This window comes from Protopterus annectens, chromosome 2.part2 (assembly GCF_019279795.1).
Source record: "Protopterus annectens isolate FY-2018-M chromosome 2.part2, PAN1.0, whole genome shotgun sequence".
In the NCBI taxonomy this organism is placed as follows: domain Eukaryota; kingdom Metazoa; phylum Chordata; order Ceratodontiformes; family Protopteridae; genus Protopterus; species Protopterus annectens.
The window spans coordinates 1,002,908,883-1,002,925,743 of NC_056730.1; positions in this window are offsets into that span (position 1 = coordinate 1,002,908,883).

Here is a 16,861-nt window from a genome sequence, read left to right on the forward strand (position 1 = left end):
GATTTTTTATTGTCTGAAGAAATCGTAACATTGTATTGAGATGAAACCACTTATTAAACTCCTGAATGTGACATTCCATATGGAGTGTTTCTTTATGTTTAAGAAGGTTGCTTTTAAGTGCCTGAGCATATGTTTTTCTAGTTCTTAGGTCACTACTATTTGTGTGTTGGGTATAATGTTTATGTTACTGACAGTTTGCTATTCTGAGTGCTTTTGTGTGAGATTCTTTTTTCCAATAACATTGTGTAATTACATATTGTATCTGGTTCTCTAAGGATTTCTTAGTTGTCAGTGAATATGAGACAATTCCTACTTTGTCTTAGAATACCTGTATCTACCAAGCTGCCAGCAGAGAAACTGGGAAAAGTTTCCATTCATGGTGTCAGGTATTTTTTAGGTCAACTTCTAAGAGGCGGTACAGCAGCCTAACGAGCACTGTGAAGGAAGACATTACAATGAATGTGTCTGTGACTAAAAGACCCAACAAGTTATTATTTGCACAACTGAGTACTGGGTAAAGTTTTAGGGGTAACATGTAAAGGATATTAAGTTCTCTGCATCTATTCAAGGCACTGCTAAATGTCACTACATATCAATAAAGGAATTTATAGACTCAAAGAAAAGTGACTATACCAACTCAATAGCCCTCTGGCCAATGAAACAATCTCACTTTAATCCTCCCTGTGTATTTTCCACATTGAGCAGAACAGACTACCTTTCTAGTGACACTAGAATTGCAGCCCCAGTCTTCTTAAAGGAAAAAATCACTTTAATTAGCCAAAAGTGAAAATGTACCAAACAGATCAAACAGCTAGCTACAAGTAATTACAAACTGATTCTAAGAAGATTAGCCAGCAATGAGTAACACACAATTTAAGTCCATTTCAAAGCACCCTATCAGCAGCTAAGCCATACATACATACGTACAAATGTTTCAAGCACGGGCATTAAAGCCCTTCTAGCTTGCCAATATGCCAAAACACTTGTTCCCATAATAAATGTCCAGGCTGTTCTTAAAAATAGCTAAACTAGTACTTGCTTTAATGTATTAGGTAGTCTCTTCCAAGCATCAGCTACTCTGTCAGAGACCCAATTAGTACACTTCTCATTTCTATAGAACCTTCTACATAGGTTATCGGACGATTCTCTAGTACTTTTTGATAACCCTAAACATTCCCAGAGGTAGTTGTCCCTACATGCCCTATATACCTGAATAAGATCTCCTCTTAAATATCTGTAAGAGACACTGTAGAAGTTCAGATATTTTAGTCTTTCATAATAACTTAGATTTTCACATCCATGGATGCCCTTAATATATTTCCGCTGTACTCTTTCCAGTTTATTCATGCTTGTTTTCCTACAGGGTTTCCATATTGTTATTCCATACTCAAGCTTGGGTCTAATGTAACTAACAAACAATTACTTCATTATGTTTGATTTTCTAGACTTTATAAATCTTTTTATGCAACCTATAGTTCTATAACTATCATTAGCCAATTGGTTGATATGATTAGAAAAAACTCATAGCTGAATCTACCCATATATCCAGGTCCTTAAATGAGTCTATGGTTTCAATCACTGTGTGCTGTATGAAATATTCACCTTTCGGTTTATGTCTCCCAAATATCATATGCTTAGTTTTTTATGTTTTTATCAACATATTATTCTCCTGTGCCCAAATTGTCAATTTAATGAAATTATTTTGCAGACATGCCTTATCTGTAACACTTGTAATCAGTTTACCCAATTTCAGGTTGTCAGCATATAGACTATAGAACACTTCAGATGAAAAAGTAAAGTCAGAAAGATAAAATCTAAGCAAGTAAGGGCCTAGTACAGAGCCCTGTGGGACTCCTTGACTGTAACCAAGGATTTCACCTGCCCAGTTGGTATGTGATACTTAGGGTGGCTGCGGTGGTGCAGCAGTTAGCGTTGCTGCCTCACAGCTAGAGGTTCTCTGGTTTGATCTTCAGCTGGGGTGCCTTTTGTGTGGAGTCTGCATGTCCTCCCTGTGGTCGCGTGGGTTTCCTTTGGGTGCTCTGGTTTCCTCCCACATCCCAAAGACATGCTGTAGGTGAATTGGACACTCTAAATTGGCCCTAGGTGTGAGTGTGTGCCTGTGTGTGCCTTCTATGGAAGGTTGGGCGCAAGGCTGGCAACTCAACACCATAAAACTCCACTGTCAATCATGAGTGGATGGCTGATCCGCTGTGGAAACCCCTAACTGGGAAAAAGCCAAAAGAAGAAGAAGTTGGTGTGTGATACTTGCCATGTCCTATTTGTAAACCATGCAGCTATCCATCTTATCAACCATGGAATAATAAATAAATACACTTAATCAATATCTCACAACTGGGTGTAGGTAATGTTAGATTTACCTATGGTCGGTCTGAGTTGTTCATGAGACTGAAGACTGAGTGATCAAGCAAAGCCAGTCATGGGTAATTGTGTTACTGCCATTATACAATGACATTATTTAAGATAGAAATTGCTTACCTTTCTTAAATAGTCTCTTTGTATAATGGCACTGTAGTGTTCCTCAGTGTTCTTCTGCCTGTCCTGAAGAACTGCACATGCATATGAGACTTACATGCCCATGCTTGCACAGTATATAAGTGCAATATTGGGAAAAGCAACACAGAATAGAAAATCTCCATTGCTATTTTTTTATTTTCTTTATCTGCAATTTTACAAGAGACAACCTTAATACAAGGGAAATTGGGGTGATTATTTATTTTTGCTAAATGCAACTGATTTTTCTCATATCTTGATGTCCTGCAAGCATATGCCAATAGAAAAGCCTGGCTGCTCACTGGTACTTCAGCAGTCTGACATTTTGTTATTGGTATATGCTTGATTTAAAACAGGAACATTGGTTGTTCTGTCTGGTCAGCATACATGTTTTTGAATAACAATGACCTGTTATTGTATAATTTACAGTAATAAAATGCAGAAAACTGCAATAAAATATTTTGAAAATACATTAGCAATCTTCAGAAATAGCTTAGAAATGTACAGTATTTCAATTTAAAGTACTTATCTTAGTCTCAATGGCACCAGATGCAAGCCAAATACTCAGGACAGAGGAGTGGAAACCAAACATTAGAGCTCTGTATAAGTGAGCCAAAAGTTGAGCAAACATATCAAATGTACATACTCAATGAAAAGTGGCTAAAACAACTAAAAAGTCCTTAGGAAGATGAAACAATCTCACTTTAAACCACATTGTGTGCTTCCCAATTTGGACACACCACGCCTCCTTTCTACATCCACTAGAATTGCAGTCCCAGTCTTCTCAATGTAAAAAACAAGCTTTGATTATCCAACTATGAAAATGTACCAACCACCTTTTTCAAATATTTTTTTATTTCAATTAAAATAACATTTATATAATATTTTTAAATATCATTTTAAACAACTATATACAATATTTACAATAGCCTGACTTTCAGTTATATACACTGTATGTTATTAGATACAACATTGATTATTGTAGAGTGTCCAACAAAGAAATAACTTTCTTCCAAGGATTATTTAGCAATGGCCTGGGATAGATTAATAGTTCTTTGATTTTTATTTCCATCGATGCAGTTGTCTTTAGTAAAGTGTAGAATTCTTCCAAGGTTGGGGGTGTATTTTTACCTACTGGTTACGCATTTCCTAGATATAGTAAGTATTGTCCATAACAAATATATATTTGTCTTATTCAGGTAGGGACCTTCATTTACATTTAGCATTATCAATACTTTAGTTAAGGTAAAGGATTCATTAAATAAAGCTTGTAAAAAATGATTGATTCAATTCCAATATGATTTAATTTTATTACATTCATAAAAAAATATGAATCCAGTCTGCTTTATTTGACTTTTCACACTTCCAGCAAAAACCATTTGTAGTAGTACTGATCTTTTTAATTCTGTCTGGTGTTAAAAATGTTCTATGTAAGTATTTCCAGTTAAGTATTTTCCAGTACTGTGTGTTAGAGGTGTAATTAACTGATAGTAAGATGTTAGTTTTAATTTCTTATGTTAACTGCAACGACTGACCTTTTGTTAAGAAATGCCAGTATGATGGTTTGGGAATTGTTTTATATGTTATTAGCTCTTTATATAGATTTGAAATGGAATTTTTCTATTCACAACTATTATATATAAATGCATACAGAAACGTATTAGATTTGGAATATCTTTAAATGAGGAATTATTAATTAATCTGCATAAATCTTCAGTGTACATTACAATGCTTTGTAAGATTAACCAGTCCTGTGTTGGAATATTGTAAGCAGTTTTTATCATATGTATATCTAAAACATTTAATTTATTTACACATTGAAATCAGTATAAGAATTCATTTTGTTCCCAGGAGGTTATTGTTTCCCTATATATATATTGTGAGGAAAGTTCTTAGCGATGGTAAATGGGGTTAAAAGGTCAAACTAAAGTTTTAGCTCTATGTTTGCATTGCTAAGTTTCCTAAAGGAATTGATGTAATGATTAATCAGTGTTGTTTTAGAAGGTTTTGTTATATTATATTGTATACTTATGCATAGTATGTACCAGGGTTTGTTTGATTTGTCTACTAATAAACATTTTTTAACAGATTAAATTCATTTGTTAATATAGCCATTGTTAATTCTTTCCAGTTGGCAAAATAATTTGGGTTTATCCAGTCTATTGTAGTTTTAAGCACATATGCTTTTATATATGCTTCTATTTCTGGGAAATTCAATCCTCCTTGTTTCCAGCGTCTAATGTGATGCATTACAGCTACTCTATTCTTTTTGGGATACCATAAAAAAAAATTTAAACATGAGTTTATTTCTTTAAGAATGCATCTTTCAGGAATTAACTGTATTGCTAATGCTACATATAGTATTTTTGGCACTAAGACCATTTTTATTAATTGCAAGCTGTCTTCAAAAGTTAATATAATTTTGTTCCACTTTTCTATATATATTTTTATTGTTTCAATAATGTTTTTTATAATTTATTAATATTGTTTCATTTATATTTTTGCATAACACTATTCCTAAATAATTTAGTGTTAAGTTCTTGTTTTCCTATGATGGATTTATCTGTAACTTGTAGTTCTTTTTTCTTATTTAAAAATATAAATTTTGATTTTGATCTATTAAAGTGTAGACCTGAAATCTTATAAAATTTCTCCATTACTTCTTCTAGCTCTCCTAATGACTCTGGAATTTGATAGGGTTAATAAAATATCATCAGCAAAAAGCATTATTTTAGATATGTACTGGTCATAGACTTCTATTCCTTTTATTCTTGGGTTATTGTGCATTATTTATGCAAGTATTTCTATAGCCAAAGCAAAAAATATATATATATATAGGAAAAAGGGAGCATCCTTGTTTAGTACCTTTCATTATATGGATAGAGTCTGAGGTGAAAGGGCCTAATTTAATGTAGGCTAAGTTATTAATATATATGTTTTATTGCAATAAGATAAGGGAGGAGGAAATTCAAATAATGCTAAAGTTTTAAATAAATCTTCCCAGTTGAGGGAATCAAAGGCTTTTTCTATGTCTAATCCAATTACAAGTGTTTCTCTGTCTTCTTTATTTACATAATCTATAAGAGTAAGTATCCTTTTAATATTTACATGTGTATGCCTGTTATATAAAAATCCAGTTTGATCATTATTAATTGTCTTTGAAAGTGGGATTTTCATTCTGTTAGCTAGGATTGACATGAATATTTTGCAATCATTATTCAGTAATGATATAGGACTGTATGAGGTGCAAAGGTCTGATGGTTTATTATCTTTTAGAATTGGTGTTATGAGAGAATATTTCCATGAGGGTGGTATTTTTACTAATGACTTGACTTCTAACAAAGTTTTATGAAAAAGGGAGATTACTGTTGAAGGGAATAATTTGTAAATTTCCATAATTATACCATCTAGCCCTGCAGCTTTGTTAGATTTACTTTCTTTTATCTTGTCAACAATTTCTTTGTAGGATATAGGGTTTTGTAGGTGTAGTTTTAAGTTTTCAGGATTGTTTTATATTGATAAGGTTTGTATTTAAGTTTATTTGGTTGGTATCTAAATCTTCTTTTTTGAAGTGTTCCATATAATGGAATGGAAATGCTTCAAGGATGTCTCCTATATCTGATACTTTTCCCCCTTTCTTTTCATGATATATACTACTAACATTATTTGCTTTAGATTGTATTTTAGTTCTTGTAGATAAGTTATGTAGATATCTGGGGGAGATGGCTAATGAGTTTACTTTTAATTTTTCCAAGGCTAGACAAGTTTTGTGTGTTAGAATTTTATTATATTTTTTATTTAATTCCTCTATTTCTTTTTTGACTTCTGGACAATTCTGATTTTTTTTTTTAGATTTTGCTATCAAGAGTCTGGTTTGCACGCCTAATGATTCATATTCCCACTCTCTGATTTTTTTTGTACCAGCTAAGGGTCTTACCAAATAAATATGCTTTTAATGAGTCCCAAACCATGACTCTACTGATTTCTATTGTATTATTAATTTCCAGAAATAATTGTAGTTCTGATAACATCCAGGGTCTGAATTCTTTAATTTTTGTGATATATGATGGAATTTTAGTTGAGAGGATTCAAGTTTTAAACTCTATTTGGAGCTTTATTATCAGAGAGTCATGATCTGAGAAGGGGCATGGAACTACTGAGAAGTTGAGGATTTTTGTTTGTAAATACTGAACTATGAATAATTTGTCTATTCTGGTTTGTGTTCCAAATCTATGGTCTTTATGAGAAAATAATAAGGATTTATCATCTTTTACGTTAAAAGTGTCTATTAATTGAAATGAATCAATCCATCTTTTTAAGGATTTTGAAATAGTTGCTATGCAAAAAGACTTCTTGGTGGTTTCAGAAGCTTCTAAGGTACAATTAAAGTTTCCTCCCAGTATAAAATTTCTTTTATAATTGTTGGAAATAAAATCTAGGTGTTTTTTAACCATTCCTGCTCCAATTCCTGCGAACCAATATAGCTTAGCTAAGGTCCAGTTTCTGTTATTAAATTTAATTATAACAAATGCTAGTAGACCTTCTTTGTCTTCATATTTATCAATAACTTTTGGATTGATTATATTTTTCTTCCAGAGAATTGATACTCATTTTGTCTTTCTTCTATAGGAGGATTGAGATAAGAGTGTATAGTCCTTAGGGTTCCAAATAAAGCTATCATTAGTCTTAAAATGTGTTTCCTGGAGCAATACTACTTGTGCCTTATTTAGATTTAAATATTTTAGTAAGTTTGATCTTTTATTTGCATTATTTAAGCCATTAGTATTTAATGATAAGAATGTTAAATCCATTTCAAGTTATTGTTGGAAGAAACTTTATGCTTCTTTTTTATTTTGATTATAGTAGTTATACCATATTCTCTGATAACATTGGATGTTATTTTTATGTGTGTAAACTTGGGAGTGTAATTTAATGTTCTTTCTTCTTTAAATACAAGTAGGGTAAAATTCTGGTCAGGCTTTAAAAAAGTACTCCTATAAAACATTAATTCTAAAGTATCAAATACAAGTAAATATGAATTTCCCATTAAACATGGAATGAAAGTCATTCCTAATCCAATAGATAAAGATAGATCTATTAGATTATCACTCATACCTTTAACCAACAACTGAGCTCCATCTGTTAAATTATTATATGGAGAATTTTCTTAAAATAGATATGAAATTCTATATTGTTCTATAATCTTTTATATATCAGGATGGAATGTTAGTAGTGTAAACAATTATTAAGTTGACTTAGAAAATATCCAGTATTTAGTTACCCTTAAGAGATCCCAAATATGTCAGATATGTCATTTTGGATAAATTAAATGCAACAGAGGAGCATACACTAAATAAGCCAACAACAAATAGATTATTACTAACATAATTTGACTAAAAGGACTCTACAGGAGACAATGAGTGATTACCAATGAAATATGAATTTACTGTAGGTGTACTATCTTCCTTTACTTTCCCAATCTTCAGCTCACCAACTTCAACTTACACTTATGAAAATATATGGCTTATCAGTGGTATCTTGACTCTGAGTAGAGGTGACCTACATTCTAGTATGCAATATATTTATAGATTTATAAAGCAGAGTCTAAGAATGAACTATGATCACCCTGACAATTCCCATCCTGCATAGGGCACCTCCTGCTTCCAGAATGGGTAATCATATCAGGTCTAGAATGAATGTGAAGGTACCTATATGGTAATCAAGACTTACATTAGGTAAGTATTAATCAAATAGTATTTATAGCATCTTAAAGAGTTCTCAGGGCAGTTAGAATACTCTTAAGCCTCTCCTCCCTTGACCAAAAACAGAGATTTCCCTTCCCTTTCATTCCCTTGTTTTAAATCAGTACTAATAAAAGAAATTCAGCAAAATAGGTAAACAGAAATAACATTCAGTAGTCCATCTTGTACATGACTCACAATTCATTAAGCAAGTCAGTGACTAACATCATTTTAGTAAACATTATAAAGACAAATTAGAAATAATTTCCTAGCTCTATATTTTCTGATAAAGAAAAAAGTTAACAATAAGCTATTTTAACTAAAAGTATAAAGCATTTCAATTTTTCCTTGCATGCATACATTTCTACTTATATTTTAGTGTCAATAGCTGTCTTTGAAATCTGTACAATACTTCACTTCTTCAAATCATTCATTTTTCAATTCAGGTTTTGTTTTGTCAAAACAGCAACAATGTTTCAAAGGCACAATTAATATTAAGACTGATGTTTCAAATAAATAACTTGTCAGTTGCCAATTGAGTTAGTTTCGAATGTATGGTTAGTGCAAATATAGCATGTTGCAAAAATAATATGTATTTTTTCGTGTGCTCTAGAGACTGTCATAAGCAAGTGACATATATAATGTAGAATATATAGAGCAGATAGCTTATAGATTCAGATTGTTAAAGTAAGTTATGCTTATTAATCAGGCAGTTTCATTTAAATTCACAAGTAATTTGGGGACATTTCAGTTGAGTTTCCAGGAATGTGTAGTCCAATGTGAGTAGCTGAGTCCACTTTTCCTCATAAACATGTCACAATTCATTAAACTGGGCAGAGTCTAACATCTGCCTAATAATCGTTATAAAGACAAAGAATACTAATTTCCTAGCTCTTCAAACGTTCTCATATCGCTAAATGTTGACAGTAAGCTATTTTAACTGGAAGACTAAAACATTTCAATACTTCCTTGTGAATATATATTTTTTACTTTTACTGTAGTGTCAAGAACTGTCTTTAAAATCTATGCATTACTTCACTTCTTCAAGTCATTCATTTTACAGTTCAGATTATATTTTGTCAAAATGTCAATAGCATTTCAAGGGCACATTTAATATTTAAACTGATATTTTAAATGAATAGCTATCAGTTACCAAGTGAGTTTGTACAGAGTGTGAGGTAACTGCAAAGATAACGTTGCAAAAAGTAATATGTATCTTTTCATATGCACTAGAGACTGACAATTTCAAGTAACATATAAAATGAAACTTTTACAGTGCAGACAGCTTGTGAAATCAGCATGTTAAAGTGAATAATACATTTTAATCAAGCAGCTAGATTTAAGTGCACATGTAGTTTGGGAACATTTCAGTTGTGTTTCCAGGAATATGTAATCCTATGAGGATAAATCATAAAATATTTACAAATAGTCCTATTACGTATTTATTTTACCTTGCTTAGGTTGTTTTTCATTTTAATAACTAAACAACATTACTTTTTCTTATTATTTATCTGTGAGTCTAAATGCACTTCGCAGGTTCATAGTGTCCTTAGAAACTGTAGCAACTGTTTACCGTTGCTATGGCAACGCAAATAGAATGCGAAGAAAGCCTCACTTCTCTTAACCAACAGTACATTTTCCCTCCTTTTGTTATGTATATGTTAATACTAAAAGGAAATAATTCAAAGGACATATGTACATGAATGGAACATTTCAGAGTTAATCACAAACATGTCCCCAATCCCAATAAGCATAAGAGTGACTATCATTAATCTAATAAATATTGTAATAACAATTAATAAAGTTCACTATTCCAATTAGTCTACCTTACAGCTAGATTATTTTAGACTATAGCAATAACCCACGCCTGGGTGTGGGTAATGCTAAATTTACCCACGGTTGGCGTGGTTTGGTCCCGAGGCGAAGCCGAGGACCAAACAGCCAACCGTGGGTAAATTTAGCATTACCACCAGAAGTGGTTATTGCTATTATGACATTATTTAAGAAAAGAAACTGTTACTTTTCTTAAATAATGGCATAGTATAATGCCTGTTTACTGCCCTTCCGCAGATGTCTTGGCATCCGTGGCAGTTCTGATGTACTCTTGGCCTGCGCAGTACATCAGAGCTGTGAGCAAAAGCAATGGAGAAAGCAAGATCTCCGTTGCTTTTTTTTAGTGTCTCGCTATGTTAAATGAGTTAAACATAGCGAGACAGTTTTAAAATAAGCAATGGACATCTCCGTTGCTTCTTTAAAACTGTCTCTATGTTAAACTCATTTAACATAGCGAGACATTCAAAAGCAACGGAGATCTTGCTTTCTCCGTTTTTAAACACTGCCTCGCTATGTTAAATGGGTTTAACATGGAGACAGCTTTAAAATAAGCAACGGAGATCTCCGTTGCTTATTTTAAAGCTGTCTTGCTATGTTAAACCCATTTAACATAGCGAGACAGTGTTTAAAAAAAATGAGTTATACTAATGGAAAAAAGTCCGGGCGACCGGACCTTTTTCCATTAGTATAACTCGATTTACAACTTTACAACAGGCACGCTGGCCAATCAGCATGCACATTTTGGGGGGATCATGGTATAATATTATTTATCTATGTACAGATAGTGAGTTATTAAATATATACAGACTATATTTGTATAGTAAATAGGAGAGAATTTAGAAAGGGAGACAAGATGCAGTCAAAATAAATAATGAGAAAAGAAAGAAGAGAGAGAAAGAAAAGAGAAAATTAAGAGAAAATACACATATACTATGTATGTTGATTTACACTATAAATATTTTATGTGCTATACAACCCTCCTTCTGTGAAAGAGAAGTACCTTGTTTTACATACCTGAGGTAATGTGAAAACTCTCATGTGTCATCTATTTTCAAAAAATATAGCTAAAGATTCCAGTAGTTAGTTACCTTTGTTTTAAAATTCCAAGCAGTAAAATTGGTCCTTTAAAGTAATGTTAAAACAATTCATATCATAGTAGATGCTTTGAGAGATTTGGCTGTAACAGTATCAGTCTTTTGCGTCTTCTTTTTGACATCTGTCCCGATATTTGTTTCCCTTGTTCTCTTGAGAGAAGGTGACATCCAATCCATATATTCTGGTAAAGTAATCACATTATTAGTTTTAATAAATGAAGAGGCTTCCTCTAAGTCAGTAAAAGTCCTCATCTCGTTGGCATACCGTATTCTTATCTTTGCTGGATATGCAAGTTGTGCCTTGATGTTATTTTGTTTCAGAAACTTTATCATTGGCCACACTTTTTTCCTTTGTTCCATTATTCTAGATGAATAGTCATTATCAAATCTTATTAGACTCTGTTTATATTTTAGAGGAGCCTTCCTCCAAGCAGATCTTAAAATCAGCTCCTTGTACAAGTATGTAAGAAATTTGATAATTACTGACCTAGGAGGAGAGTTTGAGTTAGTGGCAGGTTGCCCAGGAGCTCTGTGTGCATTTTCAATGCCAAAGGAAAGTCCTTCTTTTAAATTTAAAAAGTCAGGGATCTAGCTTGATAAAAAGGAAATAATATCCTCACCTTCTGTGTTTTCAGGTAATCCGAAAATCCTGATGTTATTTCTCCTCTCCCTATTTTCCAAGTCATCTACTTTATTAACCAACCAAGTGTTTTGTTTAAGAAGTAGTTCTTTCTGTGTTTCCACTCCCTTAAGTCTGCTTTCTAAGTCATTTAGAGAAACCTCTATTCCTATTATCCTTGTCTAATGTTGTAGCATTTCCTTGAGGGTGTCAGCCTGTTTTTGACTGCTTGTTTTAAGATTTTCTAGGTTCTCTTTAAAATCATCCATCTTCAAAGACAACTCCTGCAGGGTATATGCCATCTGTTGTAGTTCCTTCTTTAAGGTAGCATCCTGATGAGAAATCTTTGAGCTGCCTATTTTAACAAGTGAATATATCTCCAAGCATTTTGACAGGAAATTATTTGTAAAACTTCACAAAGGTATTTAATTTTGTAAATTAGTCCTTTATCTATATGATTTTATACTTTGAAGAAAAAAAAAAGAATATTTTTTTCCTGTCTTATTTAACTAGTTATATGGAGCTCTAAAATACTGCTGCTTTCAGTTACCCATTCAGGCTCTGCTCCTGTACCATCCACCTTCAATAAGTAATTGTTACTTTAAGCCCTTCTGTATGTTTCCCAACTCAGATAGAAGAGGCTACTTTTCTACTGACACTAGAATTGCAGAACCAGTCTTCTTAATGTAAAAACACACTTAAATTATTCAAAACTGAAAAGGTATCATAAGCAAATCAAACAACTAGCCACAACAAGTAATTCTCAAGCCTACATCTGTGTATCCAAACTCAGACAGTCCAGACTACCTTTCTTCTGCCACAAGAATTGCAGTCCCAGTTTTCATAATGTAAAAACATACTTTAGCTAGCCACAAGTAAAAAGGTACCAAAAACAAATCTAACAACTAACTACAAGTAATTACAAGGCAATTCAAAGGCATACAAAACCAGCAATGAGGAACACATGCTTTAAGAAAAGTTCAAAATACACTAACAACCTATGTGGAGGGCTTTCCCAGATTCATCTGTCAGTACCAGTAAGATAAGCAGAGGAGATAAAACTAGGAGGAGGTTCTTGAGTAAGGTATACAAAAGATGTGACTGGGAACAGCTTCCCAAGGCCAGATACACAGTAGGGGAGGACAGCTAAAAAGCTCCAAGTTTAAAAGCAATACAGGAAAAGGGAAGGTAAGCAGGGAAAAAAAACAGAGGAGATAGTAAAAATGCAAGAAAATGAGAGTCCTCTCAGAACTTATTTAAGCATCTAGACATAGCACAGATACCACCAGAAAAAAAACATTGCAGACTATAAAGCATTGCAACTACAAAATACCTACAATTAATAGCTTTAGTTTCAGATTCAGAGCAAACATAAATAGGAAATGCACAAAACTGATTTAATGGTAAGATAAATATGGTATTTTAAATTTACTTTAAATGCCATTCCCTGGATGCAAAATGTATTGCAAATGCTTTGTTTCCAAGCTTCCAAGCTTTCAACAGACCACAAGATGCAGTTGTCTAGTGAAAGTTATTACATTATGTTTGTGTTCTAATATCTTTGTGTTTTCTGTTAGTGGGCCAATATGGCATTTCTTGTAGTTTTTTCTTCCAAAAAGCAGCATTTTAAATTAATGAAATAGTTTGCCTCACACATTGAATTTCATTTATAATGTATATACAGTCTTAAGCTGAAACTATGACTTATGCCAGCTAAGTGGAAATCTACAGTACTCATTCTTATTCTCATAACCCACCCACCCCCCCCCAAAAAATAGACCAAGATTGACCTGTACACTCTCTCACCTCTTGTCACAAATTCATGAAAAATAATTCATAAAGGTCTTTTCTGATAAGACTCAAGGCCTGCAAAAACTACAAGCACTGTCGGTGACTCCCTGCTATTGCAAAAAGTAATCTCTTTTTGTTTGTGAGCTGTTTAAACTGATTTAACTAATTTCTGTTTTATATGTTCCATTTTGTTTTCTGTTTTGAGAATTTGCTTGGCCTGGTGTTTTTGTTCTGTCTGGCAGATAAACACCTCAGTTATCCAGCCTGCACATTTGACATACTTTTTTCCATTGGTTAATTCATTTACTGATTAATATTTAAATGCACAGAGTATATCAGGTGCCTTGTCTTTTCTGATAAGACTCAAGGCCTGCAGAAACTAAAAGCACAACTGGTGAATCCCTGATGGTTATTTTTGCTACCCTCATTCCCATTACTTCATCTGCTTTTTAATTTTGATGATTTTTAAGATTCCTTCCCTTACTGTAAATTGAGCTGTATAAGCTTCTCCCTTTATACACTGCTGCTGATATCTTGAATTATATAATTTTCTTGTACTTATTTAAAAAAAAGTGCATTTCACCTCTCATCTGTTCTACTATTTTACTTTCTCTGAATTCATTATCTACCTAGCTGTTTGATGAAGTAGTGTATTTTTACACTCTAGCAAGCACTTTTCTTTTCTTTTTTTTTCATCAAGAGGACAAAGGATTTTACATCTTGTGGCAGTCGCAGGTAGCTCAGCCTGTATAGGTTGGGGAACACATGAGAGATTCTTGCATGTATTTTTATCAGCTTACCTTGTTTTTAGTGCCTTTATAAATTCTGCACAGCTAAGCAGCTGTTGGCTCATTTCTATAAAGTGAAGTACTCTTTTTGAATAATCACACTTTCTAAAGTACACTGCTGTTATTTTGAATTACTTATTGCCTTTCCTTGAGTTTACATTTGTTTATGGTAGTATTTCACTCTGGACATTCATTTACTGTGCTTTTACATTAGGAGGACTAGGATTATTCATCTTGTGGCAGTGGATATTTGCCTAGTCTATCTGAATAGGGAAGCACATGGAAGGGCCTTAAGTGTAGTTATTTTATTGGCCAGAAGGTTCAGTAGTGGTATAAATTTGGCACATTTGCATGGAGTTGCTTGCCACGATAGTGCCCTGTACAGACACTAACATCTAGAAACATTGCTTATTTTCATTATACTGTGAAAGTTTACTTTGCTGTTTGTTTATTTATTTATTTATTTATTTATTTATTTATTGCACTTCTTTAAAGTATAAAGTTGCATTTTAAAACTGCTGTAAGAGCTGTGTTTTGCAATTAAATTGATTGTATCTAGTGTTTATTAGTTAGAATCAAGCATCTGTTTGTGGTTCCTTAACACCTGGGCTCCAAACCAGCCATTTTACATTAAGAAGGTCAAAGTTTGCACTCTTGTGGCAGGAGATGGCTGATTTGACCTATCTGAACTGGGGACTTCTCGTGGAGATCTCATTGTGTGCTTACCTGCTTGTCCTTAGGGCATTAAAACCTGCATTTATCTGATCATATATAAGCCTTACATTTGGGTGACCATGCTCTTTACGTTTATATCACACTATTGAAAGATGAAAATAGTGAACGCTATTTCATTGAACCTAAAATTTCTAAACTACATAACACTGAACATTCAGAACAGCAAGTTTTTCCTTTGGGAAAAAATTTGCTATTCCGAAACACATACACACAACACAGGCACACCTAAAACACATCAATCCACACACATACACATAATCCTACAACTAACCCTACATTATACTGTACATATACTACTATCTATCCACTTACCTTAACCCAAACCCTAACCCTAAGATCTGTCACTATCGCACACTCATCTAACCCGCGCCCTAAACCTAACTCACCTAACCCACGCCCTAATCCTAACAACCACACAGTCACACATTTACCTAAACCTGACCCATAAATTTCCACCACAGCGCTGAAAATAACGAAGCCACAGAACCGGCCAACCGAATTCTTTCCCTAGGAAAGAATTCGGTGTTCTGCAGCTTCGCTATTTTTAGCATTCACTCAAAATGGGTCGATATTAGAACATTCAAAGATTTAAAACTTCAATGTTCTGATATAAACCCTGTTCTTTGCATAACGATAGTTACTGGTGCCTCGTATACAAGCAATCACCAGAAGTTAAAATTTCCCTGTTGTAAAAAACACTTTGAAACTTTACCTCAGTCCTGCTTTATTCACACGGCAACTAGTTTGCAAGGTGAGTGGCATTTTTGCATTTAGTTATGACTATTTATATCTGTCTACCTTACCTTCTTATAGCACCCGGGACTATTGCTTTTCAGAGAGCATTTGGTTTGGGCTTTGGGCAGATTCGCTAATTAGGTCAGCTGCAGAGTAACCCATGTAAGCACCCCTCCCTTATTTGGTTACAAACTCCCTCCACTCCTATCCTTTGCAACTGCATGTTAGGACCTGCAACCATGGACAAGCACTTTTATTCTATTTCAGCATCTAGCTTGGTGGACATGGGATCCTGAGGCAGTCTAGCAATTGCCTTTATACACTTACAGCTGCTTAATTCTTGAATAGACAAATACAGTATGTAAGAGATGTAGTTATACATTGAGAGAGTGGAGGCTAGACTCTCACATACAGACAAAAAAGGCAAACAGGTTGTCAGCAACTCACACACATCACTCACCACACCCACAAAGTACCACACACAGACTCACATATGCAGAAGTGCTGACATGTGGCTTACTCAAACCTCAAAGGCCTTTCAGGTGTAGTCCTCAAAAACTCTGCATGCACACATACAAGACAATTTACATGAAAACACATGAAGCCACATTGCATTGTGTCTCATCTACCAAGTCCATAAGGTGAAACACTCCACAACCCAATATTCTGGTCATAGGAGACTCCATTGTGAGACACATTGCTGTCCCTCTTTCCAGGCTGGATAAAGAGAAGGTTACAGTTAGTTTCCCATCAAGGCCCAAGATCTGCCAGATCACATAAACACTCAGGTTTTTACCCCTAAGTACCAGCATGACTTAGTCATAGTCCATGAGGAAGTGAATAACCTGACATGTACCTCCTTGGACTATATGAAGATAGACATGACTAAGCTCTTAGAATATGTGTCACGGGCAGAAATGAGCATAGCATTGACTAGCACCCTAACTTCTCAAGAATGCTGCCACAATACCAGAAAGAAAAAATGATCGACTTTAAAAATTGCCTTAGCTACTG